The sequence below is a fragment of the Macaca nemestrina genome, chromosome X, assembly GCF_043159975.1.
Source record: "Macaca nemestrina isolate mMacNem1 chromosome X, mMacNem.hap1, whole genome shotgun sequence".
NCBI lineage: Eukaryota > Metazoa > Chordata > Mammalia > Primates > Cercopithecidae > Macaca > Macaca nemestrina.
In genome coordinates this window covers 75567708-75593914 of record NC_092145.1, presented here as the reverse complement: position 1 = coordinate 75593914, position 26207 = coordinate 75567708, and the positions used below count along the sequence as shown (strand labels likewise).

The window sequence follows — 26207 nt, the reverse complement described above, 5'->3', positions numbered from 1 at the left end:
GATAGACATATTAGTCAATGAAATAGGTTCAAGAGTTTGGACATAACCTGTACATCTATGGACAAGACAATTTACTGCAGAAAAATAGCCCTTTTAAACAAATGGTGCTGAGAGAACTGGATGTTCACATGTAAAAGTATTAGATATAAACAAATGAAATAAAAATGGATCATAGACCTAAACATAATAGCTAACACTATAAAGTCTTAGCAGAAAACATAGCAATATATCATGATTTTGTTTAATATCTTCTTGGTTACAAGAGAGGAAGGTATAAATGATAAAAGAGAACACTGACAAGTTGGACATTATCAGAATGAAAAATCTTTAAATGTCAAGGGGCACAATCAAGAAAACAAAAAGATAATTCATACACTGGGGAAACACATTTACAAATTATATACCTCCTACATGTCTTATATCCAGAATATATAAATAATTCCTATAATTCAAGAGAAAAAGACAAGCAAATGGATAAAAATTTGGCAAAGAACATTTATAGACATTTCTCTAGGCAGATAAACAAATAACCAATACCCAAATGAAATTATGCTCAGTATTACTAACCACTGGGGAAAATGCAAATCTAGACATAAGAAGGTACCAGTTCTCCCTCACTAGGATGACTATAATGCAAAAGAGAGACAACAAGTGTTAACAAGGATCTGGAATAACTGGATCCCTTATATATTACGGGAGGGATTGTTTAACAGTGCAGTTACTTTGGCAAAGAGTCTGCCAATTCTTCAAGAGGTTAAAGGTTTAACACATAGGATCCAGCAATTCCACCTTTTTATATACAATCATGAACCACCATAATAATATTTCAGTCAACAATAGACAACATATGTGAATGTATTCTCATAAGATTATAATAGAGCTGAAAATTCCTATCACGTGGTGACATTATAGGCACCCTAACATCATAGTGCAATGCATTACTCATGTTTTCAGTGATGCTAGTGTAAACAAACCTACTGCTCTGCCAGTCATATAAAAGTATAGCACATACAATTATGTAAATTATATAATATTTAATAATTATAACAGATGACTGTTTTATGATTAATATATATATTCTACTCATTTTAGGATGTATATACTGTCTTTATTTTAGCATATACCTCTACTTAGAAAAATGATTAACTGTAAGATAGCTTCAGGCAGGTACTTTCAGAGGTATTCCAGAAGAAGGCATTGTTATCATAGGAGATGACAGCTCCATGCATGTTATTGTCCCTAAAGACCTTCCAGTGGGACAAAAGGTGGAGATTGAAGACAATAATACTGATGATCTTGACCTTTTTGAGGTCCAAGCTAATGTGCATGCTTTGTGACTTTAGTTTTTAACAAAAGTTTGAAAAGTAAAAAAGAAAATAATAACAAGAATAGAAAAAAAGCCTATAGACAAAGGACATAAAGAAAGAAAATAATTTTGTATAGCTGTACAATGTGTTCGTATTTTAAGCTAAGTGTTATTACAAAACAGTCAAAATGTTAAAAAATTAAAAAGTCTGTAAAGAAAAAAAGTTACAGTAAGTTAAGGTTAACTTATTGAAGAAAAAATATTTTGAATAAATTTAGTGTAGCCTAAATATACAGTTCATATAAACTACAGTAGTGTATGATAATATCCTAGGCCTTCACATTCACTTACCACTAACTGACTCACCCAGAGCAACTTCTAGGCCTCCAAGTTCTATGAATGGTAAGTGCCCTATAGAGGTGTGACATCTTTTATACCATATTTTTACTGTACGTTTTCTGTGTTTAGATACACAGATACTCTCCATTTCATTACAATTGCCTACAGTATTGAGCACAGTAACATGCTGTACAGGTTTATAGCCTAAAAGCAATAGATTATACCATATAACCTAGTTGTGTAGTAGGATATTGTCTGGACGGGGGGAGAGGACAAAGATGACTAAGATGGCGCATTTCTGGGTTCTTCATCACCAACTTACCCCAGCACGGGAAAATGCAGCCTGCGCCCAGGAAAAATACAGACCAACTGCGCAGGTGCAACATGGCGTCCGATGGAGGAAACCAAAACTTACCTGGTGGCACCTACAGAACGCCCCCAACATGCCGGTGTCCCGCCTATTGCCCTCCCACTCCCAAGCCTTAGACAGAAAAGCTGCTCCCCGCAGGTGCGCCACACGAACTTCCTTGGCCCCTCCTCATATGCGGACCTAGGAACCTCACCCTAGAATGCCGGAGCGAACTTCCTCGGTCCCTCCTCATATGCGGACCTAGGAACCTCACCCGAGAATGCGGGAGTGACTTCCTTGTCCTCCACCGCCTGAGACCGGTGAACCTCGCCCTTTCTTCCTTCACATTGGCTAGCTAATAAAGTTTCTTTTTACCTTGCCTACTTGCCTTTTCTCTGGCGCCTGCTCTGGTGGTCGCATGAAACAAATCAGATATACCATCTAGGTTTGTGTAAGTATACTTCATGAGTTTTGCACAATGATGAAATCGCCTAAGGACATATTTCTGAGAACATTTTCCCATCATTAAGTGAGTGAAAACATAGTCATGTAAAATCTCATACACAAATAAATGTTTATAGAAGCTGATATGGTTTGGATATTTGTCCCTTAAAAATCTCATGTTAAAATGTAATTTCCAGTGTTGGAGGTGGGACCTAGTGGAAGGTGTTTGAATCATGGGGCTGTATCCCTTACAAATGGTGTAGTGTCATCCCCTTGATGATGAGTGAGTTCACTCAAGGTCTGGTTGTTTAAAAGTGTGTGGTACCTCCCCACTCTCTCTCTTGGTCCTGCTCTCATCATATGAGATGACTGCTCCGCCTTTGCCTTCCCCCAAGCTTGTAAGCTTCCTGAAGCCCCCACCAGAAGCAGATGCTGGCACCACACTTCTTTTATTATCTGTAGAACCACGAGCCAATGAAACCTCTTTTCTGTAGTATCTCTTTATTGCAACACAAAAATGGCCCAGCACAGAAAATTTGTACCAGGCATGGAATGTTGTTATGAGGATAACTGAAAATGTGGAAGTGGCTTTGGAACTGGGTAAAGGGCTGCAGTTGGAAAAGTTTGGAGGGCTGAGAAGAATACAAGAAGCTGAGGGAAAGTTTGGGACATCTTAGAGACTGGTCAAATGATTGTGAGCAAAATGCTGACAGTCAATCGACAGTGAAGTCCAAGCTGATGAGGTCTCAGATGGAAATGAGAAACTTATTAGGAAGTGGAGCAAAGATCACCTTTATTATGCCTTAGCAAAGATTTTGGCTGCACTGTTGTCCATACCCTAGGGATCTGTGGAAATTTGAACTTAAGAGTGATGAGTTAGGGTGTCTGGTGGAATAAATTTCTAAGCAGTAAAATTTTCAAAATGTGGTCTAACTTCTTGTAACAGTCTAAGTTCAGATGTGGGAGCAAAAAACGACTTAAATTTGGAGCTTCTATTTAACAGGGAAGCAGAGCATAAAAGTTTGGAAAATTTGCAGCCTAGTCATGTGGTAGGAAAAAAAAAAAAAAAAGCCTGTTTTCAGGAGAAAAGTCTAAGTAGATTGTGGAGCAACCACTTGCTAGATAGATTAGCATGACAAAAACAGAGCCAAGTACTGATAGCCAAGACAATGGGATAAGGGTCTCAAATGCATTTCAGAGATCTATCAGGCAACTCCTCCCATCACAGACTCAGAGGCCTAGGAGAAAAGAATGGTTTTGTTGAACAGTCCTGGGGCACCACCACAGGAGGCTGCACCCTGTATCCCTGCTGCTTCAGCTCCAGCCATAGCTCAAAATACCTGAGGTACAACTCAGGACACTGCTTTAGAGGGCACAAGCCATAAGCGTTAGTGGCTTCCACATAGTGTTAAGTGTGCAGATGCTCAGAATGCCAAGTATGAAGGAACCGTGGTGGCTTCCACCTATATTTGAGAGAATGTATCAGAAAGCCTGGGTGCTCAGGCAGAAGCTTGTCACAGAGGTGGAGCAATGACAGAAATACTAAACCCAGCATGACAGCCATTAAATCTTAAAGCTCCAACATAGTCCTTGACTCCATGTCCAACATCTAGGACACACTAGTGCAACCAGTAGGCTCCCAAGTCCTTGGGCAGCTTCTCCTCTGTAGCTTTGCAGGCTGCAGCCCTTGTTGTGCTCTCATAGGTTGGAGATAAATTTGAGGCTGGAGCCCCCACAGAGACTACCCACGAGGGCACTGCCTAGTGGAGTTGTGAGAAGGGAGTCACTGTCCTGCAGACCCCAGAATGGTAGATTCACCAGCAGCTTGCACCCTCTGCCTCTAAAAGCCACAGACACTTAACTCTAACAAGGGATGCAGTCTGGAGTCAAGGATTATGTTGGAGCTTTAGGATTTAATGACTGTCTTGCTGGGTTTAGGACTTGCATGGGGCCTACTGCCCCTTTCTTTAGGCTGATTTCTCCCTTTTGACATGGAAATGTTTATCCAATGCCAGTATCACCATTGTATCTTGGAAGTAAAAATATTGTATTGATTTTACAGGCTCATAGGTGGAAGGGGCTGATTCTCAGATGAGACTTAGGCTTTATGCTTGACATTGGAACAAGTTAGGACTTTGGGGGCACTATTGGTAAAGGATTGTTGTAGTTTGCAATGTGAGAAGAACATGAGATTTGGGAGGCCAGGGGCAGAATTATATGGTTTGGATATTTGCCCCCTCCAAATCTCATGTTGAGATACAATCCCCAGTGTTGGAAGTAGCGCGTGATGTGAAGTGTTTGGATAATGGGGGTGTATCCCTCATGAGTGGCTTAGCACCATCCCCTAGGTGATAAATGAGTTCACTTGAGATTTGCTTGTTTAAAAGTGTGTGGCACCTCCCTGACCCTTGCTCTTATTCTTTCTATGTGAGAAACCTGCTCCTCCTTCACCTTCTGCCATGATTATAAACTTTCTGAGGCCCTCACAAGAAGCAGATGCTGGCACCATGCTTCTTGTACTGTCTGAGGAACCATGATCTGAAGAAATCTCTTTTCTTTGTAAATAACCCAACCTCAGGTATTTATTTATAGCAATGCAAAAATGGCATAACACAGCAGCTTTATTCATAATAATTCAGAAGTGAAAACAATGCAAATATCCATGTACTGACAAATGATGTAATGAAATATGGTTTATCCATAAAATGGAATATTATTAGGCAACAAACATATCGAAGTACTGATACATGATACAATGTGGATGAACCTTGAAAACATTACAAAAGTGAAATAATTCAGTCACAGAAAGGCAACATATAGTATGATTCCATTTACATGGAATGTTCAGAATGGAAAAACAAATCTATAAAGACAGAGAGTATATTAGTTGTTGTCCAGGAGTGGGGAGGGGAGGGGAATACGGAGTGACTGCTGGTGGTTTATTTTTAGCCTTCTGTGCATGTTCCAAAATTTCATTATTATGATAGTTGCATCACTCTGTAAATATTGTAAACATAATTGAATTGTATACTCTAAACATATTATTTATGGTATATAAAGGCAAGATGTGGTCTGTATGTCATACTTTACCAGTTCCTGACCTAAGTAATAGAATTCCAATTAGTGGGACAGGAAAGAATAATAGGCAGGGATAGGAAAATGGTTTGGAGAAGGGAATTCTTTAGTACTTTCTAAGACATATCACAATGGTGAATATATACAAATACAGAAAGTGAAGCAAAGTAGATTTTCTTACTTTTCCCCAATAAAGATACATCCAGCATTAGAATTACTAACTATTTTAGTTCCTTCACAGTCATGTGCTACTGAAATACATGTCTTGTCCTTTTCAGAAGGAAGGTGATGAGATCCCTGTATATGGTAGCAAAGAGATTATATTAGTGATGGATACCTGAAGAATGAGAAACTATGTAATCACAGGGTGAATTTGTAAATTCCTATACACTAACATTGTAGCTTTTCACATAATAATGTTAATAATAACTAACATGTATTAAAGTTTGCTAAGTGTTTTGTTTATATTAACTTGCTTATACCTCATGACATCACCTTAAAGTAGATTCTATATTATCTACATTTTACAAATGAGGAAAATAAGGCATTGAGGTGTTAAATTGCCTGTCCAAGATCAAAGAGCTAATGAGTAACAGAATCAAGTTTGGAATACAAGTAGAACTCCAGACACTTTAATTTTAGCCACAGTGCTATATGACCATATGATTTCAAGTTTGGAAAGGATAAAAAAGTTTAATAAATTCAACTATTTTTTCAAATAGTTTAAGATTATTCAAAATATTTATTCAAATAAAATATTACATAAAAATTATCTATGTAAAACATTTTAACATGGAACCCAGTGAGTTGATGGCCTGGAGTCCTGCCTTTGTGGATCCCCCAGAGATTTTTCAAACATTTTGAGAATGTGATGTAGCCTAAATTTTCTTCCTTTACTTAAATCTCTTCTATAATATTTCTATTTTAGTCTGCTCAGGCTGCTGTAGCAAAATACCACAGGCTGGGTGGCTTAAACAACAGAAATTGATTCTCTCAAAGTTCTGGAGGCCAGAAAGTCCAATATCGATGTCCCAGCAGGGTTCATTTTCTGATGAGGGCTTTCTTCCTGGCTTGCAGATGGTTGCCTTCTTACCATGTCATCACATGGAAGAGAGAGAGAGAAAGCGAACGAGAGAGAGCAGGCAAGCAAGCTCTGGTGCCTCTTCCTTTTATTACGAGGCCACCAGCTGTTTCACATTAGGACCCCACCCTTATGATCTCATTTAACTTTTATCACATCCTGTAAGGCCCCACCTCCAAATACAGTCACATTGAGGGTTAGTGTTTCAACATAATGAATTTGGGGGAGGGACACACAATTCAGTCCATAGCAATCCCAGTCATAAATACTCTAGCTTCTGTTTTCATATGTTCATGAGAAAGACAAGTATTTGCTTGCCTATGCTGTCCTTGTTATTAATAGCTTTTGACAAAAATAATAATTTGAATGGTCTTTCTTACATTCAGCAAGTATATGTCTTTTGGGAGTTTGCATACACAGCTTATAATTCTTCCCTTTAGGATTGTGTTGATAAATCTGTTCACATTAAGGGACTTGGCTCTCTAGCTGGTGTATAGTATTTACTCAATAAGGTATTATTATTATTTTGTCTAACAGACACTGAATTATTTATAGGTAATTATGATATGCTCCATTCAAAACTCCCATATTCTTCTCTTCTACACACTAACATCCTCAGTTTTTTTCAACTATTTTATCTTGTCAAGACTTTTTTTTTTAAACCATTTTTGATGCTTTCTTATTGTATTCTCTCCTGAAATGTAGCTGCCTGAACTTCTTAAGCTATTTTAGGAGTGGTCTGATTATATCAGAATAGGATAGAACTATTACCTCCACTGTTCTAGACAGTTTGCTTTCATTAATGCACACTAAGGTAATATTTAGTTTTTTGTGGGTTTTGGTGGCTACTGATCATTTTTCACTGAGCTTGAGCTAAGAGTCAGCTGTAATTTATCAATCTTTTCTACATGTGATACTGCTTACCCACATCTCTCCTGTTTTTAAGTGATCGTTCACTTTTTTTTTTTTGATATGAGAGTCAAGTAAGACATTTTTCTTATTTAAAGTCGATTTTACTGTAGCCAGCCCTTGTTAAGATCCTGCTGGATCTGCAATGATACAACTTACCAAACTCCATCACAGTTCCAAGTTTGCTGGTAGGCCTTTCTTGTAGCACAGAGAAATACGGAGGCAAAAAATGAGACCCATGGTATAATTGAGACACAGTGTTGTCAGCTTATATCTGTGTGCAGCTGGTTGCTCCATAATAAAATGTAGGTCTGAAAAGATGGGAAGTATCTAATACATACCTTACTTAGCTATCACCTTGAAGAGTCCTCTAAGCATTTAAATGCTTTGTGCTTAATTTTCCTCATGTATAAAGAGAGTATAGTAATCTGCTGTCTTGTAGGGTTATTGGACAGAGGAAATAAGAGACAAGATATGACAAGAAACATATTTCAGTTTTCATTGTTTGAGCACCTGAATCCAGCAATGCTTGAAGTCCTGAAATTCTTAGGTAGATGAGCCAACATATTTTTGTTTGGTAAATGCAATTTGAATTGGATTTCAGTCACTTGAATATGAAAGAGTCCTGACTGAAATCGGGGATTGGTCAAAGGATGACTGGGTCAATGTAATAATAATCCCTGTGAATTAGAGTGCCTACTATTTTTTTTCTCTCACAGAAGACATATAGAAAACAGAACAAAAAGAACAGTGATGAGATGGATACATGGGGAGGCTCCATAAATTGGCAGATGGTTTGGAGCTCCCCTATTGAATAGCTGATTAATAACTTGACAGAAACTATGGCCTTTTGGGATGGGAAACCATGGACTCAGCTATTTCCTACATGGGGTAAAGGGAGCATCTTAGTTACTACTGTGGGACTAGCATCTTGTCGGGCTAACAGAAAAGAACTGAGTTTGTGCTCTATCTGGGTCTCTAGACATGACCTTTGTTTATTAGGTGACGGGAAACAAAAATAAAATGGTAAATGCTAATAAATGTTGATAAATGGTTTCAAGTAGCTTTGATCTACTAAAAATTAGAAAGCAGGTCAACATCAAAGATACCATCTCTTGCTGAGTATAATTTCCAAAGCAAAAACACTGGGAAAATGTGCTCAAAACATGCAGGTGCATTCTAGATTTTAAAGATGGAGACTGGTGATGTGCACAAAAGACTTGAAATATAAACAGCTGTTTTGGGTGAGATTATTTTACTCTAATCGAAAGTTTCAAATTAGTTTCCTTTTCCCCCCAAAAAAGGAGCTTCAGTAAACCCTTGAGATTAGAAGGGAGCAATAGAACCAACTTAGCCCAGTTCTCTAACCCAAGGAAGAATTGCTTATTCCTGATCATTCTTGATTTTCTACTGTATTTAACTAATATACGGAGACTATACCTATAAAATACTTCACCTCCATATGTCCCCAAAAAAGCATCTTTAAAATATACTGATCTCTGACCCTTTAAGTCAGAGCTAGGGTACAAGGTGGAAAAATCAATACACTGTAGCCTACGGTCAGCTCTACCTCCTTAATCATCCAAGAATATCTGTCCCTTTTCAGAGTTCTGCACAGATACAGAGAATGTTGCCTATGAACCTCTCTTATTCTTCACTCTGGCTAAAATGGATCTGTTCACCATCTCCACCATTAATTCATCTTTTCTTCTTTCTTTTTCCTCAATTCTCAGTCTTTTTGTATTCCCTTCATACATAGCCCCCAATTATCTATCCTCATTCTATTTCTTCTGTTAATTTATTTTTACCTCACTGTACTTTTGAAACAGGACCAGGCAAGCATTCATGAGTTGGTGGGGTTTTGCCTCTTTCATCTCTTACATTCCTGACATAGCCAATTCTGGTTTTGTTGTTGTTGTTGTTTTGTTTTAGTTTGTTTGTTTGTTTTGATATGGAGTCTTGCTCTGTCACCAGGCTGGAGTTTAGGGGTGTCTCTGTCACCAGGCTAGAGTTTAGTGGTGTGATCTCGGCTCACTGCAAACTCTGCCTCCGCCTCCTGGGTTCAGGTGATTCTCCTGCCTCAGCCTCCTGAATAGCTAGGTCTACAGGCACGCCTCACCACACTGAGCTAATTTTTGTATTGTTAATAGAGAAGGGGTTTCACCATGTTGGGCAGGATGGTCTCTATATCTTGACCTCGTGATCCGCCCACCTCGGCATCCCAAATTGCTGGGATTACAGGCATGAGCCCCCTCACCCAGCAGACATAATCAATTCTTTGTGGGCACATGAAGAAGTACAGACAATTATTTATAAAAACAGATATTCCAATTTAAGGACTGCAGACATGGCTTTAAGTTAATTTACCTTTTTGAATATTTATTTTATTAATCCTATTAAGCTAAAATTCCAAAAAGTTTTCTATCAGACCAATTCACTATGAAGGTAGATGGTTGAGGAGTTCCCTAAGGTTCTCAACAAGTCAATTTTGATTTTAAATTCTTTCTTGAAAGATTTTCTTATTCTCCCACTAATCCTAGCCCCTGTTACATGCTGCAGTGTAAAGTAGAGTTGACAAATCTTAGCTCTCATGGAAAACATTCTATACTGGGTCCCCAACACTCATTTCAACACCTTTCTAGGTTGGCTTCTTGTACTATTAAGTCAGAAAAACTAAAATATACATTACATGGATACAAAATACATATATATATATATGCATCTGCCATATAATCAAGTTACTCAGGTTTGGTCAAGTGAAGAAATATTTATGATACCTGGCGATGGAAGAAAGCAATATGAGGCTGGAGCCATTATGGGAAGATTGAATATTCTGGAAATAATTATGAGTGAGTCATTTCATTCCTTTAGAGAATCTGGGAAAACTATTACATGCATTCCCAAATGTCATAAGTATTGAATGGTGGATATTGACTATACTAGTGTTTTTGCTAGAATACTCTCATGGTGTGACTGGGCATTGATCTTGGCTAAGTTGTTTCTGTCTGAGTGACATTTAAGCTTGGTTCTTTGTCTCTCCTAGAGATTTGGTGATTTATCTAATCATCTTTAATTAATCACTTTCTGTCTAAATTAAATAGAGTTCATTTTAGAGTGTCTATAATTAAAAACCTAACCTGTGTAGCTTAAACCTTTTACCCCAGCAATAGTGGTTAGAGTTATTTGAAAATATATCAGTGGAATGATTTAGAGCTCAGAAGACTTCCCTGCACAGAAAGGGCTAGAGACACCATAGACTAAATACAGAAAAGACTTTTTAAATAAGCCCTTTAAAAATATTCCTCATTTTAAAATCCTTTATTATTTAAAAACTCCTTTCTGTATTTTGTCAATGATGTCCCTAGTCTTAAGGACATCTGATCAGATCCTTTCCCAAATATTAAATAGGGGAAAGGCCAAAATGTATACTATTTAGAGAGATATGGTAGTGAAGAAAGAGACTGTCTGGGACAACGTAAATACAACCAAACCAAATTTGAGAGACTGGGTTCTAGTCTTGACTTTTCCACTTCCAAGCTATAGAAAATGAGTGGGTGTCTTCTCTCTGGGACTTAGTTATCTTAAAATAAGGTCAGTAATTTCTAACTTTTTTTGGATCATGTACTATAAAGAAGATTATGGTAGCAATAGAATCTTTTTTAGTAAAATACATACACGGAGTTTCTGTTTCACACACACATGCACACACACACTCATTTTTATACAATTTGAGATTTTTAAGCTTAAAATTACATTAAATTGTTGGGAGCAAGTCCCCCAGAATCCGGCCATAAACTGGCCCCAAAACTGGCCATAAAAAAAAAATCTCTGCAGCACTGTGACATGTTCATAATGGCTCTAACGCCCAAGGGGGAAGGTTGTGGGTTTGTGGGAATGAAGGCAAGGAACACCTGGCACTCCCAGGGCAGAAAACTGCTTATAGGCATTCTTAAGCCACAAAAAACAGCATGAATGATCCGTGTCTTTAAGGGCATGTTCCTGCTGCAGTTAACTAGCTCAACCTATTCATTTAATTTGGCCCATCCCTTCGTTTCCCATAAGGGATACTTTTAGTTAATTTAATACCTATAGAAACAATGCTAATGACTGGTTTGCTGTTAATAAATATGTGGGTAAATCTCTGTTCAGGGCTCTCAGCTCTGAAGGCTGTGAGACCTCTGATTTCCCACTTCACATCCCTATATTTCTGTGTGTGTGTCTTTAATTCCTCTAGCGCTGCTGGGTTAGGGTCTCCCCGACCGATCTGGTCTCGGCATTAAATATCATGGATATAGCCAATGCAGTCAATATTTTCTTTCCTTTTTTATCACCCATCCTCTCCTGCCTTTACTCAGGTCTGAAAGTATCATCATAAGCCTGCATCTAAAACAAGAAGTACTCACTTTAGCACCGACGGTGACTCTCAGAAGAAATATCAAGGCAATTAGAAAGATGTACATATGAGAGATCATCTCTCAAAATAATTAACACTGAACTAACTCTGATTATGCCATATTTGGACAAAGTTTGTAACTGTCTGGACTTCAATTTCATCACCTGTAAAATGAGGAAGTTGGACAGATCAGCGGTTTGTAACTATTCGGGGGGTTACTATCTGAAAACCCTTATGCTAGGCCCTTCCTGCCAGGTTGCACTTCCTGATAGCAGAGAGTCTGAGGTGGCAATGTTCATTAGTCCAGTGACGCTTAACATGTTTTTGATCCCAGACTCCTTTAAGAATCTGATTAAAACTATGAACTTTGTCTTAAGAAAAATGCACATAAGAGTGCACACAGATTTCATAAATGCTTTCAGGGATTCAAGGACCGTCTGAAATGTACGCAAGGCTAACCAGTAAAAACCTATGCCCAGTAAGATGTCTAAGAATCCTTTTACTTCCAATATTCCACAAGTCTCTAATGTGGTCAGCATGTTTGGCTTAAGAAAAATTGTGTGGTAAATACTTCTCCATACTCTTCTCATTTCTCTTTAGTATTCCTTTCTTGTTAATTGTACTGAAATTGTCAGGGTCTCTACTAAGAGTGGATTTACCTGATAAAGTTACACTAACTACTAATAAAATAAAATCTTAATGAGGAATTTGAGGCTACACATTTACCCTTCCCAACAGAGTTTACTTCTGCAAAAAGGGCACAGAAGGGGAATAGTCAAAAAGAACACACTTGAAATATTAGCTTTTCAAACCAGTGGCAGGTATGTGAGTGGGTTTTTGTGGGTTATAACACTTGCATTGAGTATTTTATTGTGTGTGACAAATGACCTTCCACTCTGTCTATTCATAACAGTGTTTCTTTCTCTGTAGGGCCTTGTCCACGTGTGCATACAGGAATGCAGGCTGTATAAAGTGACTTTTGTGGGTTCTAGCTGAATCTCCTATCACCAAGTTCTGCTTATTGCTAATTGTAAGGACTTAAAATCAATAAAAATAAAACCATTCCTGGCTTGGATTTTTGTCTTAGTATGTATATCCAAACAACACTCCTTTGCTCTATTCCCCTGAGTATTACTTTCGATTGGAAAATCCAGTGTTCATTTGCACCTAAACTATAATTTTTAGTATAATATATTCTGGACATTTTTCCAATAATATATTAGGTTCCTTTCAGGCTGCAAACTTGCCCTAACATACAGTCACATCATTAATTTTTATTTTGGGCACTGTATTTTGAACCATTTATTCCTTCCTTTATCTTTTGCAAAAAAAAATAGAAATTCAATTAGCAAGTTAAAATTTACTACATTGGTTTTGCAAAGAATCATGATCTTGAGTAAAGTGGTGTTTTGCGTTTGGACACTGGAGCATTTATCTGGTATAGAAACAACTTTCCACTTATTCCCCTTCACTTCGCTCCTAGACTTAGTGTATTTCTGCAAAATAAATTCTGTTTCCCACCATCTTCTGTAATCAATTCAGAGACTATCCCTTAAGGGAAAACAAAACATACTGGTAGCAGATAGAACTGAAAACTTTGGCAAGGTAGGAAGGAGTTTACCAGGTGGTCTACCCTGTAACTGCTTGAAATTGTGGTACTGAGTAATACAGGATCTCTCTAATGCTGCCATAACCGCATCATCCCAAGCCTGGGGATTTTTCTCTTAGCCCTGTGAATTCGCTGAATCTATGTTAATAAGTTCCTCCTTTATTTTCTGATTTTTAAAAAAATAATGATTAATAAAATTCTGTTGCAATATTGCACTTTACCAAAGGTATCACTGTAACCTGAGTATTGGCAGTGACATTTTTGGCTTGAAATCTCCTTAATTTCAAAACTCCAAATCCATACTGAGCATTTTTTTTTTTTTTTTTTTTAACTATCAAAGTTGTGTAATTTGGGGAAAGTTACTTAACATCTCTGAGCCTGTTTTTTCAACTATAAAATGGGGTCAGATCTAAATCTAAAATATAGCATTGTTTTGATGAATAAATAAAATGATTGTAAAACACATTCATATCAAACACAATGCCTGGCACATTGCCAACTCTCAGGCCATAAAATACCTTTGTCATTCACAAAAAAATATTTTACTTAAACAAGGAAAGAATACAATTAGTACTTTAACTCATAACTCCCACCCAAAATAATTTGAATATCTGATCTTTAAAATGTTTTTTGATTCTTTAATTGTAGCACTCTTATATTTTATTGATGTTGATGAGTTAATTCTACGTAATTGCATGGCCAGACATAAAGCACTTTGCATATTACAGAATGCTAAATAAATTTTAGTCATGATTAAATCATAACTATTAAAAATATTAAAAATTCTTGGAATGGGAGGATCCCTTGTATTTAAAATTGTAGGCCTGATGGTATGAATTTGTTTAGAAAAATTACATTAATCATAATCTATGCTGTACCATGTAATCTTTTATTTACAGTGTAACAAAGAAGTCAACTTGAGACCTAGTAATTTTAGAATCACAAGGCAAACATTAAATAATAATGAAACATTCATTATAAAGGAAATTATTTCCTCAAACCAATATTAAGAGCTGAAATTTTACTTTGCTTCCACTTTAATATATTTTATATTTCGGAGTTGCTCTACAGGGAAAGAATAAAATAATTATCTGGGTCTCTATTCTTAATTAAGAAGACTTAACCTTTTTCTTCTTTTTCTTTTTCTAGATCTTTTAAGAAGATCTAAATGAGTCAAAACGTCTCCTTCATATTTATATATACACACACATATATATACACAAATATATATACATATATATACATATATATATGCAGAGTCATGAAGTATAGTTTTTGAATTCACTTAATATTTGACCTTGCCTCCGTAACTAAAGAAAAACCCTTGCCACAAGTAATGTAACTACAAATAAGTCACCTGTTTCATAGATGCCATGAGACATTGGCCAGATGGAAACGATTTTGGTAAAAACATTATCTTGAGAGTCAAAAAATCCTGCTTCAGATCCCAACTTTATCATTAATTAACTATAAGACTTGAACTGGGTTCCTTCTTTCTTACTTTCTTCATCTTTAAAATGAGAGCTTAGACTATAACATCACTCATATCCCCTTCAACTCTGATATGTTATAACTGAATAAATTTGGAGTGAAAGTTCAGAAGTTCCTGTAGGATTATTTCCTTTGGTTCTAGTCAGGCTCAAGTTTCCTGATGTAAATAGAGAAGATAAGAGAGTATCACTCAGGGAATTTGACTACTGGGTGTTTTATTTCAAAACACAAGAAGTTTGGCTCCTGTGAGTTCTATCTGAGGCTGAAAATTCAAAAGATGTGTTGCACAAAAGGAGAAAGACATGCCTGCATCCAAAGCTTATTTGGTGGAAGCAAGCAGGAGGAAAATGAGGATACCAAGAGGTGAGCCAGTAAAACACATCAAGAGCTATGGGTTTTAAGAAATACAAATAATATTTCTGTTCTTTACTTACTAAAATCTTGTGGTTCTTAATAGGCGCAGCCCAAACCCTTCTTCTCCTGGAAGACTTGCCTAACTTCTATAATAAAATTGTACCCATTACTATAGTTCTCTGAGATCTTTGACTTCTCTGAAATCTTACAGCACTAGATATGACGTTCTTAGGCCCTTATTATATTCATGTTGCCTTATATTTGGGGGCAATTGCATATATATATATATATCTTATCTGCTTAATTGGATTCTAAAGAGTCGCTGGGACATGGTATCCTAAGTGCCATCAGCCCTCTGCCACTCTGTCCTTTATCTCACCTCCCCAGTTGAATTTGATCCACTGCTCTACACTTAAGAGTTATTCAATATATGTTTGCTGAATGGAGCTAAGGCTGTGTGAGGAAAGAGCACATCACAATAAACTCTAGACACACTAAAGGAGGTCGAAAAAATATTTCTATAAACAAACAAACATAGTATTACCCACATCATCTGCCAGAACCCAAAACACAGAATCAGAAGACAATGCCAGGGCAATATATTTCTGTCTGTTGTAAATGTGTCTGGCCCAATACACATTTAGATTAATTTACTCTTTGACCGGACTCAGTGGCTCATGCTTATAATCCCAGCACTTTGGGAGGCTGAAGCAGGTGGACCACTTGAGGCCAGGAGTTCAACACCAGCCTGGTCAACATGGTGAAAACCCATCTCTACTAAAAATACAAAAATTAGCCAGGAGTAGTGGCACATGCCTGTAATCCCAAGCTACTCAGATGGCTGAGGGATGAGAATTGCTTGAACCCAGGAGGCAGAGGTTGCAGTGAGCCAAGATCAGGCCATTTCACCTCAGTCTGGGTGAAAGAGCAAGAAGCTGTCCTAAAACAACAACAACAACAACAGCAACAACAAAACAAACAAACAAACAAAAACAAAAACCCTTTTTCCCCTTATATTTTTCTCCAGTTGCTCAAGACAATTCTCACTAAAGCTAGCCTATGACAAAATCGTTATTTTGCTTTTGGCAGTTCAGTTTTCCTATCCTTGGATCTCTTCAGTTTTCCTTTATATCCTGTTCTCAACATGTACTCCTACCTTTACAGTTCTAAACTCATTCATACCAACATTTTCAAGTAAGTGTATTTCTAGGAGAATGAGAATTTTAAAATCAAGACCTAAGGAAGAAATAAATTCTTGCCTCTAGAATATTGGTGTTTCAGGCAAAGTGGAGGTGATATTTTGAGGTGGAGAGCCCTCCAGGTATTCCCTATAATGTACCACACAGGTATGTCCTGGAATGAGACTGGACCTGCAATAACATATTTTCTTCTTCCATGGCCTATGTGAAAAGTCCCTTTACTCTGATCTAGAGATATTACCCAAGTCATGGGTATTACCTCAAGTTGCTTCCTGTTCATCTACCTTTGGGAGTGGGGAAGGGGGATGTTAAGTGCCTAATACAGTGTGGCACTGGTCTCAGGGGTCTGGAACTCTGTGACTCCTTGGAATACCATCTTCAAGAGCCTGTGGCAATGGGTCTGGGCTGCAGAAAACCAACCTCTTTTCATTGGATCCTGCCTAACTACTAAGAAGAAATGGAGATTTACCTGCACTTCTTGGTAACAGGGACTCTGAGGGCAATGGGAAGTGGGTGGACAGGAAGTGGAAGGTGGATTATAGCTCCAGATTCCTCTTAAGGAGTACGGTATTTAATTCAATGTGAGAATTTTAGAGGTTTGTGTATTCAAGAATGCCCTAGGCAGAGATCATGCTCACCTTTACCTCTTCTATTGGCAGCTTTCTAGGGAACATTCTTGAGAATTTTCGCTTTGGTAACTGAATGCAAGTGAGAGGCTGTGAGAAAGGATCACCCTAAGACTGCGGTGGTCCACTATCTATGGAAGCAACTCGAGGGCTCCTAGCTTCAGCAAAGGACTCAATAGGCAAATAGGCTGTGTGTTATCATGAGCTCAAAGCTGAGTGCAACCACAGAAGACAATGAACTGTGGCCCTAGAAATAGAAAGAAGAATTTCTTTTCCTAAGTGTGAAGCTTTGCAGGCTCTACATGCAGCCTGTAGTGTAGCCCTGCATCATTAACGGGGGTGGGCGGGGGCGGAGAGAATGAAAGCAAAAGAGCACGCTGGCTGCCCCCTGGAAAACGGAAATGTTCAGTGTACACAGAGAGTGGCTTGCATATTTCACTCTGACATCTTACTACTATGTTCAACATGATAGTGGTTAGATATTCCTGATAATTTTATTTTATTTTTTTCCTTTTGCTTTCATAATTTTTCTTTTGGCTTTCTTTTATTTTGTATTATTTTTACTTTTATTTATTTTCTTCCCTCCCTCCTTCTCTCCCGTATTCACTCCTTCCTTCCTTCCTTCCTTCCTTCCTTCCTTCCTTCCTTCCTTCCTTCCTTCCTTCCTTCCTTCCTTCCTCTCCTTTCCTTTTCTTTCTCTCTTTCTTCCTCTTTCTTTTCTTTCTTTCTTTCTTTCTTTCTTTCTTTCTTTCTTTCTTTCTTTCTTTCTTTCTTTCTTTCTTTCTTTGGCTAGTGAAGGAGAATTGGATTGGTCATTTTCAGAACAGGGAGCTTAAATTGATGCACAGATCAGTAGCATCCTTGTTGGAGTGGGCGTCACATGAATTCTTTGGAGATCTCTGAAGAAAACAGAAAGAAACTGAAATGGTAGGTTCTAATTATTTATGCATAATTAGCTCTCATCTGTGCATTTTTCCCTTAATATCTAGAACTGGACTCTTCACACAAAGATCTGTATAACTTGTCAAGTCTAAGGATGGTTATGGATATAATGAACTTGGACCATCCTTAAATGTCATTTCCTTGGTATTTGAAGAAACAAAAACAAGTGTATGATGGGCTGCCAGAGGAGGGAGGCAACTTTAAACTTGGGAAAATTTAAGTTTGACATGGAGATATTTTTAATAATGTGTTTAGCTCAATTGATATTGAATAAAATAGTCCTATGAACATTTGCAATTTAACCCATTTGTATTAAGTAGAGTTGCTTACATAAAGGTGCAGGATAATTTTTATCTACTCTTTGCTATAACTCTTTGGGGGTGCTATTTTTATCTGCTGCATAATTAAACTGGTTAACTTTGTGTCCTTTTCAAAATGAATGATTATTTGAAAAATGAGAGATATAATATTTCAGGACCTTAGCTAATATAAATGCATGTTCCTATCAGCTTGTGTAAGTTACTTATTTTCACTGTAAAAGTTAATTGTTGTAATTAATGATAGATATAAAGATTCTGCTTTCAAACACGTTTAAGAAAACGTGTTTATAATGAGAGAAAGGGGAAATAAGAAAGATAACAGGCACAGTTGCTCTGTTTTTCATAGATAAGCTCTATCTACGAAAGTAAGTAATCAGCACATTAAAAAATCAACAACGGTTAAAATGATTTTGAATTTAATTTACATTTCTAGATACTCAAAATTGACTTTGACAAAATGTAAGTGAAATTATTTCCTTGTTTGCATGTTGTCTCCTTTTTGTGCTCCAAGAGGAAATGTTTAGGACGGTGCCTTTGGACTTTAAACCATATGATGACACTATAAATGGTGTGTAACTGCTAGGAACTGCATTCAGAGACTAAAAGAAAAAACTCATGAATTCCTATGTGAGAGAGAGATAGAAATGAGGAGGGATGTGTTACAACATGACCCATGATTAAATCTCAAATAACTTTCCTGCTCCATCCTCTCCTGTCAACAGTAATGTACATGGACTTTATTTTATACTGTTCAAAATTTTTCATAAAAGAAAAAGTTATAATTTTATTCAATAAGCAGAACTATATGCTTTAGAGAGCTTTGGATCATTCAGCAAAGAGTATTTCATTTTTCCTTTAGCTTCTGTAAATATCAGATATAAACACAAAAACATTAAACTTATAGAGAGGATTAAAGTTCTTCCACCCAGGGCAAGATTATACCAGTCACACTAGCAAACATTTGGGTATGCCAAGAAGTTTGTGTTCAAGGAGGATATACTTTTAATTACAGATAATGTGCTTTGCACTTGTGAACACGTGTACTGCTCTACTTTGCTATGTTTGTAATAATATGTGTATGAGATAGGAACTATCTAGTGTATCTATTTTGTTGGGGCCAGATTAATATGATGCCGAATAATGTAAAGATGAATAAACACAAAGTGAGTCATAGACTGCTCCCAATATCTCACTGAATTTCACCCGAAGACCCCTAGGAATGAATGCACTTTATTATGGCCCTTTGTACTAGGTAACTGAAAGGAAGAGGACAAAGAAACACACCTGCATTCTGCTCATAGATACTTTGGCACCAATGAGCTACCCAGAACCAAAAAGGGAAGTAAACTCCTTTTCCTGATTTCCACCCAATCTTGATAAAAGTGGGGCACAGTAGGTATCTCTTCCCTTGCCCATTAAAGTGACTCCCCACCCAAAACCTTCTTTGTATGCTATAGGTCTCAAGAATCACTCTCCAGATCCCTAGTCAGAGAATAAGAAATTGTCAGAAACAGATTCAGCTCTGGTCACTTTCAGAGCAATGGCAAATATCTGAGACTTTTATGCTTTGGAAAGTAAAGTAGATTTATAGTGTACATTGTGCAGTTGGAAAAAATGAGACTCATAGAGGTGAAGTGACTGGGTCAAGTACCACTGTGTGTCTGTGACAGAGACAAAGGTAGAATCCAGGTCTCTTATTCATTGGGAATTCATTATTCATTGGGAAATATTAAAAGATTTCATTTTGAGAGCATTCAAGAATCTCTCAATATCAGGCACACTTCAGGTTTCCCCCAAAGGCCCTAATATTGTAACAGACCTTGAGTTGCTGGGCTTTACCACTGTTTCCTTCCAATAATAGGAAAGAGTTTTTCCTACTGTCCTCATAGAAAACAAAACAAAACAAACAAACAAACAAAAATCAAAGTGCAAATTGATGCTAGATGCTGTAATACAAGATTAAGAAAGACCTGGCCATATACTAGAAGTGTATGTGCTGTATTGAGTGTCAGAGCAACAATGCAGCCAGTTCATTAGACAAGAGAGAGTATCCAGGAGGTCCTGAGGTGTAGGAGATTCCAGATTTGAGAAAGGAGTGAAGATTTTAGGGTATCTTGTCTGACAGAAACAGGCACATGCGGTTGATCAACTAAGGTGAGAGCATGAGGAAGATAAATACATACAGTATGTCATAGTATGTGAATCCTGAAAAGGAATGCAGTAATTAGTGGCTTGAATATTACTAATGTTTGTCATATAACAAAGGGCTATCTGAGATCTGAAAATTAAAGTGGGTTCTTCTGGTATAGTCTTGGAAAGATTAACAAAGAGTGTGTTCCAGAGGCATCACTTTACTTTGCAGCAACAGCTGCATTAGCAGCAGCCAGAGATCAAGATGCAGACAGAGCTCCTGACAAATAATCAGATATGCAAGATATTAGCCAAAATCAAGTCTGTATAGACTCTGGAAACTTGGTTATGGGTCAAGAAGTTCACTAAATTTAGTTATCTAGTGAGGAAACTAAAATTTAACCATTATCAGTTTCAATTATGTGGGTCATGCAAAAGCACGACTTGTTCCCACCGTGGGAGCCAGGGTTGCCAATTCAGACTCAGTTGTGTCTTGGATAGCATAAATACTACCTCACTGGAAACCTAAAATATATGCAAATGTCTCACCAAGTCAAAAATGCCCATCAACTCCTTTCCTACTTCCTGACGTAATATTTGTTTCTTTAAAAAGCTTTTACAAAATGTCACGCTACTTAGGGCAGAAAATAAGATTTTATCTACATTCTCAGCAATGATGAAAGGCTTTAATATTGTTATTATTATTTAGCTAAAAATTTTTTCAGCTTTACTTGGCAGATGAGATTCAAGTATTTCTTATAAGTCAATCACATGTTACCAGATATTTCTTATAAATAAATGACTTTTTTTTGAGACAGGGTCTCACCCTACTACCTTGGCTGAAATGCAGTGGCATGATCACAGCTCACTGCAGACTTGATCCCCTCGGGCTCAGATGACTCTCCTACCTCAGCCTCCCAAAGAGCTGGGACTATAGATACGCACCACCATGCAAGGCTACTTTTTGTACTTTCTTTGTGGAGACAGGGTTTTGACTTGTCTGGAACTCCTGGCCTTGAGCAATCTCCCAATCTTGGCCTCCCAAAGTTCTGGGGTTACAAGTATGAGCCCCTGCACTTGGCCCCAGTGACGTATTTCTGTATGATAAAATAATTCTAACAACTTAAGTAAAGGATGACGGTGATGAAATCCTTTACTGTTCAAAGTATTTAATCTGTTTTAGGTAATGCTGATGACCTACAAGTTACTTCTTCTTTAAAACTAAAAGTGTGTTATTTTAGGTGTCTACTCTATTTGAAGTGTCAGGCCAAATGGTGTGCTGAAAAATGAATAACATGTAGAAGATAGACTGATTTATTATTTCTCAGATACGTTTTTACAATTAAATATTATAAGCAAAATATATTCTGAGACGAAAAAGCCCACAGAGTCTATTTTTTTAAATTTGCATTTTATTTTAATCTATAGTTTCATGGCCCCTATTAATTTTCATACTGAAGGACTTACTCCTTTAATTTTCTAAAGAAATATTTCTTTAACTTTTTTTCCCCACATCCTTATGACAATAGCATTCTGCTTCTGTGTTCTTTGGTCCAGTTTTTATTGGGATCTGTTTTTATTTTTACCTTTTTTCCCCCTTTATGTTTATACCTTCTAATTATAAATTACCTGCTAACTTCTCTCTCTTCTAAGAAAGTTAGGGCTAAAACTACGCAGTTCTGATTTTGTAATACTTCATAAAACTAACTCAATTTAACAAAGGAAAGTTCAGTGATTTGACCTAGCATTAGTCTCTCTGAAGAAGAACTACTGACCGTAGAAATAGAGTTTTGTATCGAAAGCAGTCACAGTGCATATGAAGACATCTGGTATAGTAATACCTTTCTCTCTGAAATGCTATGACTTTTAAAAGTTTATTAGGGTTAAAAAAATAATTCTACTTAGCTGAAGCAGAGTATGAATGTAACAGACTAGACTGTAAACTGGGTCGTCTAGATAATCCATCCGGTTTATTTAGGGAAGGCAGATTTGTGGCCCAAGTTATCCTGAGTGAGTGATCATATATTGGATTTGGGGATACCCAATTTTGCTCTGACATCTTGCTGAAAGGTTTTTTGATTATAGAGAATAGATTAAACCTCCCTCAGTTTTTTTTTTTTTTTTTTTTCAGGAAGTTTGTTTAAGTAAACCCTATGAGGGCATTCTGTAACCTGCGGAGAGAAAAGGGCTGTTTTTCAGAATAGAGACTATAACCTGGATTATATTTGATGTATAATTACTTGTTAACGACTGCTTTAGTTCTAAGTTACAGTTTTAAGAATTTTACATTAAGAAATATTATCTTTGTGTCTGTTTGGGTCTTTTCCAGGGGAAAATTTACTCAGAAACTTTAAAACCAACTGATCTCTGGGAATCATTAAATTTGAAAATATCTGTGGCATAGTCCAATAGAGAAAAATTATTAAAGTTGATCACCTCAGGTTATAAGTTATTCCTTGACTGGTACATGGGCCAAACATTAATGGCCAGAGTAAAACTACAGGCTAAATCAATATCTGAAGAATATGGGCATGGTGGTTAATCAGGCTGGCTCCTCCTCAAATGCTGTGGAACCTCTGTTGTATGGGCTTCTTGAACACAATACATAGAGATGCAATCTTCTCTTCATAATTTTCATTTAGTGACACACTTGGACACTCATTGGAAAAATTTTGGACACACAATAGAAATGAAAATCGATAGTAAATCACCCAAATATAGACCCTCTAAAGACTGTATGATGTTGCTTTGAAAATTTTAAATTTAATCTATTTAACATTTGCATGCTTTAACCCTCTTGTCATATTGGGTCAAATAATATGAAATACTTCTAAGAAGTGGTCTAGAACTAGATGTACCATATGACCCAGCCATCCCATTACTGGGTATATACCCAAAGGATTATAAATCATGCTGCTATAAAGACACATGCACACGTATGTTTATTGCGGCACTATTCACAATAGCAAAGACTTGGAATCAACCCAAATGTCCATCAGTGACAGATTGGATTAAGAAAATGTGGCACATATACACCATGGAATACTATGCAGCCATAAAGAAGGATGAGTTTGTGTCCTTTGTAGGGACATGGATGCAGCTGGAAACCATCATTCTTAGCAAACTATCACAAGAACAGAAAACCAAACACCGCATGTTCTCACTCATAGGTGGGAACTGAACAATGAGATCACTTGGACTTGGGAAGGGGAACATCACACACCAGGGCCTATCATGGGGAGGGGGAAGGGGGGAGGGATTGCATTGGGAGTTATACCTGATGTAAATGACAAGTTGATGGGTGCTGACGAGTTGATGGGTGCAGCACAGCAACATGGCACAAGTATACATATGTAACAAACCTGCACGTTATGCACATGTACCCTAGAACTTAAAGTATTATAATAATAAAAAAAAGAAGTGGTGATCAGTTCTTTATATTTTCCTGCAAAATTTCAGCACATTAATTAAAAAGAATTGATTTGGTTTCGTATCTAAAAATTTGTTTTAAAAATAAAAATTTAATTTCATACAACCCTTTCCTGAGTGAGGAATTACATTTAGATTGTAATAATTTATTGTAGAATGAAAATTAGGTTTGGTTTGCTCAGTCTCACTCATAAGTGTAATGACTTTATTTTCTTCATGGGGAATTCTGAGTCTTTGGCCTTTTTCTATTCCCGTATCTCTGGGAGTTCAGTCTAGTTTCTTTAGCAAAGGGAAAATAATAGTTTTCAAATATGATTTTGGATTTTGGACGTACATGTATGTGTTCCCAGAGCCTTCTCACAGCTCCATACATGAGTTTCAAGGCAGGTCCAAAGTCTCATCATGAACTAAGGGTCAGCATCAGATTCAAACCATCCTTGATACAGATTTTTTTTCCTGTAGAGCTTATACTCTATTCTAAATCAGGTATATTTTTAGTAATAACTCTAGAAAAAGCTATAAAATATCTAAGCAACTACTCAGAAACTAAGATTTAGCAGGTTTTTTGAGCTTATCTACTACTGGCTCTTTTATTTTTAGTGTCCTATCATCAAAAGTAATACATATTTTTAAAATTGTACACTTACGATATGCTAAGCATTGGGCAAGATGCCTTACATCATTTTGACAACAACTATATTTATTTTCTCCATTTTAAAGATTAAGAAACTAATGTTCAAGAAATTACATAACTTGTCCAATGATACGCAACTGTTTTTTCAACACCACTTTATTGAGGTATGATTAGCATCCAAAAAGTTATGTATATTTAATATATATAACTTGGTAAGTTTGGAGATAAATATATACCTGGGAAACCACCACCACAATCTATGCGATAAACATACCTATCTTGGTTGAGTTTCAAACCCAATTCTGTTGATTGTCAAAGCTCTTTCTTTATATTATGCTCTCTCTATATGATAAAGCTATAACTCACTATCTTGTCCCTTTCCACTTGAGAATCAAGAGAGGTGGTAATAGAAGAATTCAGGATGTACCCATTTCAAAACAGGCTGTCATTTTATTGAATTTAGGCTAGGTGAACAAGGAAAAGGAGGCAGGGAATAGGGAATGAAATGAATAAAATTGAGAATTGTAAAAAGCAAAAATTAAATGTTTTATTTGTCTTCAACCATTCTTTATGATGTGTTTTCTATTTTTACGAGATATAACCACTGCCTCTTATAACTTACTTACTTGAGGAGGATAAGCTAACACAAATTAATTCTGATTATACAAAAGAGATTTAGGAAGAAAATGTGTGACTTCATGGAACTTTTTGCCTTAAACAGAATCACCATTCATCTACACTTAAGCTGACATAATGGAAAAAGAAAATCATATTAGAATTTTTGCTTTATTCTGTGTAATCTAATTTATGGCATGCTAAGGTTTAAGAGCAAAGGTTCTGAACTCCAGATATAAGCCTGTGTTAGAAATTAGAACACAATGTGTGGTTTTAGATGCAAGTTAGTATCAACAAAAGGAAAGGGCTCAAAAAATTGTACACAGAGGCTCTCCTAAACAGTTCTGCAGCAATAGATTAATTTATGTGTTTACTTGTTTGCTGGCTTCCTAGTGCATTCTATATTGGCTATAAGGAATTCGAATTTGGGGGAAAACATGGGATCCTTCATATGCAAATCAAGTTTACACATCAACCATCAGAAAGAGGATAGAACTATTTTTATATTTGTGAGTAAGCTTTTTCCTTACGATCAAGGACTTGGAGTTATACGACACCTGTTCTTGTTTCAGAGCATATTCTGTGTCTATGTTACAGAGAGAATTAACTGGAATCTAATCGCATACTTAAGTTTAGGAGCTCAGTGTGGTAACCATCTGATCCAGTGAGTTATCGAATCTTGAGTTAAAAGAAGAAAAACACAATAACAAAGTTTTAGGCTTGTCTGTCTCCTGATAATGCTAGTTATTTCCCAACATATTCTCTTGCTCTCTACACACTCGCCTCCTCTGTCTGTGCTCCCTATCCAAGAGGAAATAGAGGAAGAACCTTGGGACATCAATTTCTAAACTCTCTTCTAAATTATGCTTTCAGCAGGCACCAATCACAAGCTTGAACTTATGCTCCTTTGGGACTGATTAGAGGTATATCCTGAACAAGGCACTAAGCTCCCTCATTTTTCA

General features: G+C 36.9%; 1 protein-coding gene across 1 annotated transcript in view; it reads left to right on the top strand.

The window, feature by feature from the left end:
* The first annotated feature begins 17578 nt into the window (after nt 1-17578).
* LOC105464383 (G protein-coupled receptor 174) overlaps nt 17579-26207 on the top strand; it is a 34050-nt gene continuing 25421 nt past the window's right edge. The window contains exon 1 of the mRNA XM_011712222.3: nt 17579-18102. The gene's annotated coding sequence lies outside the window, so the exon portion shown is untranslated. The remainder of the gene's footprint in view (nt 18103-26207) is intronic.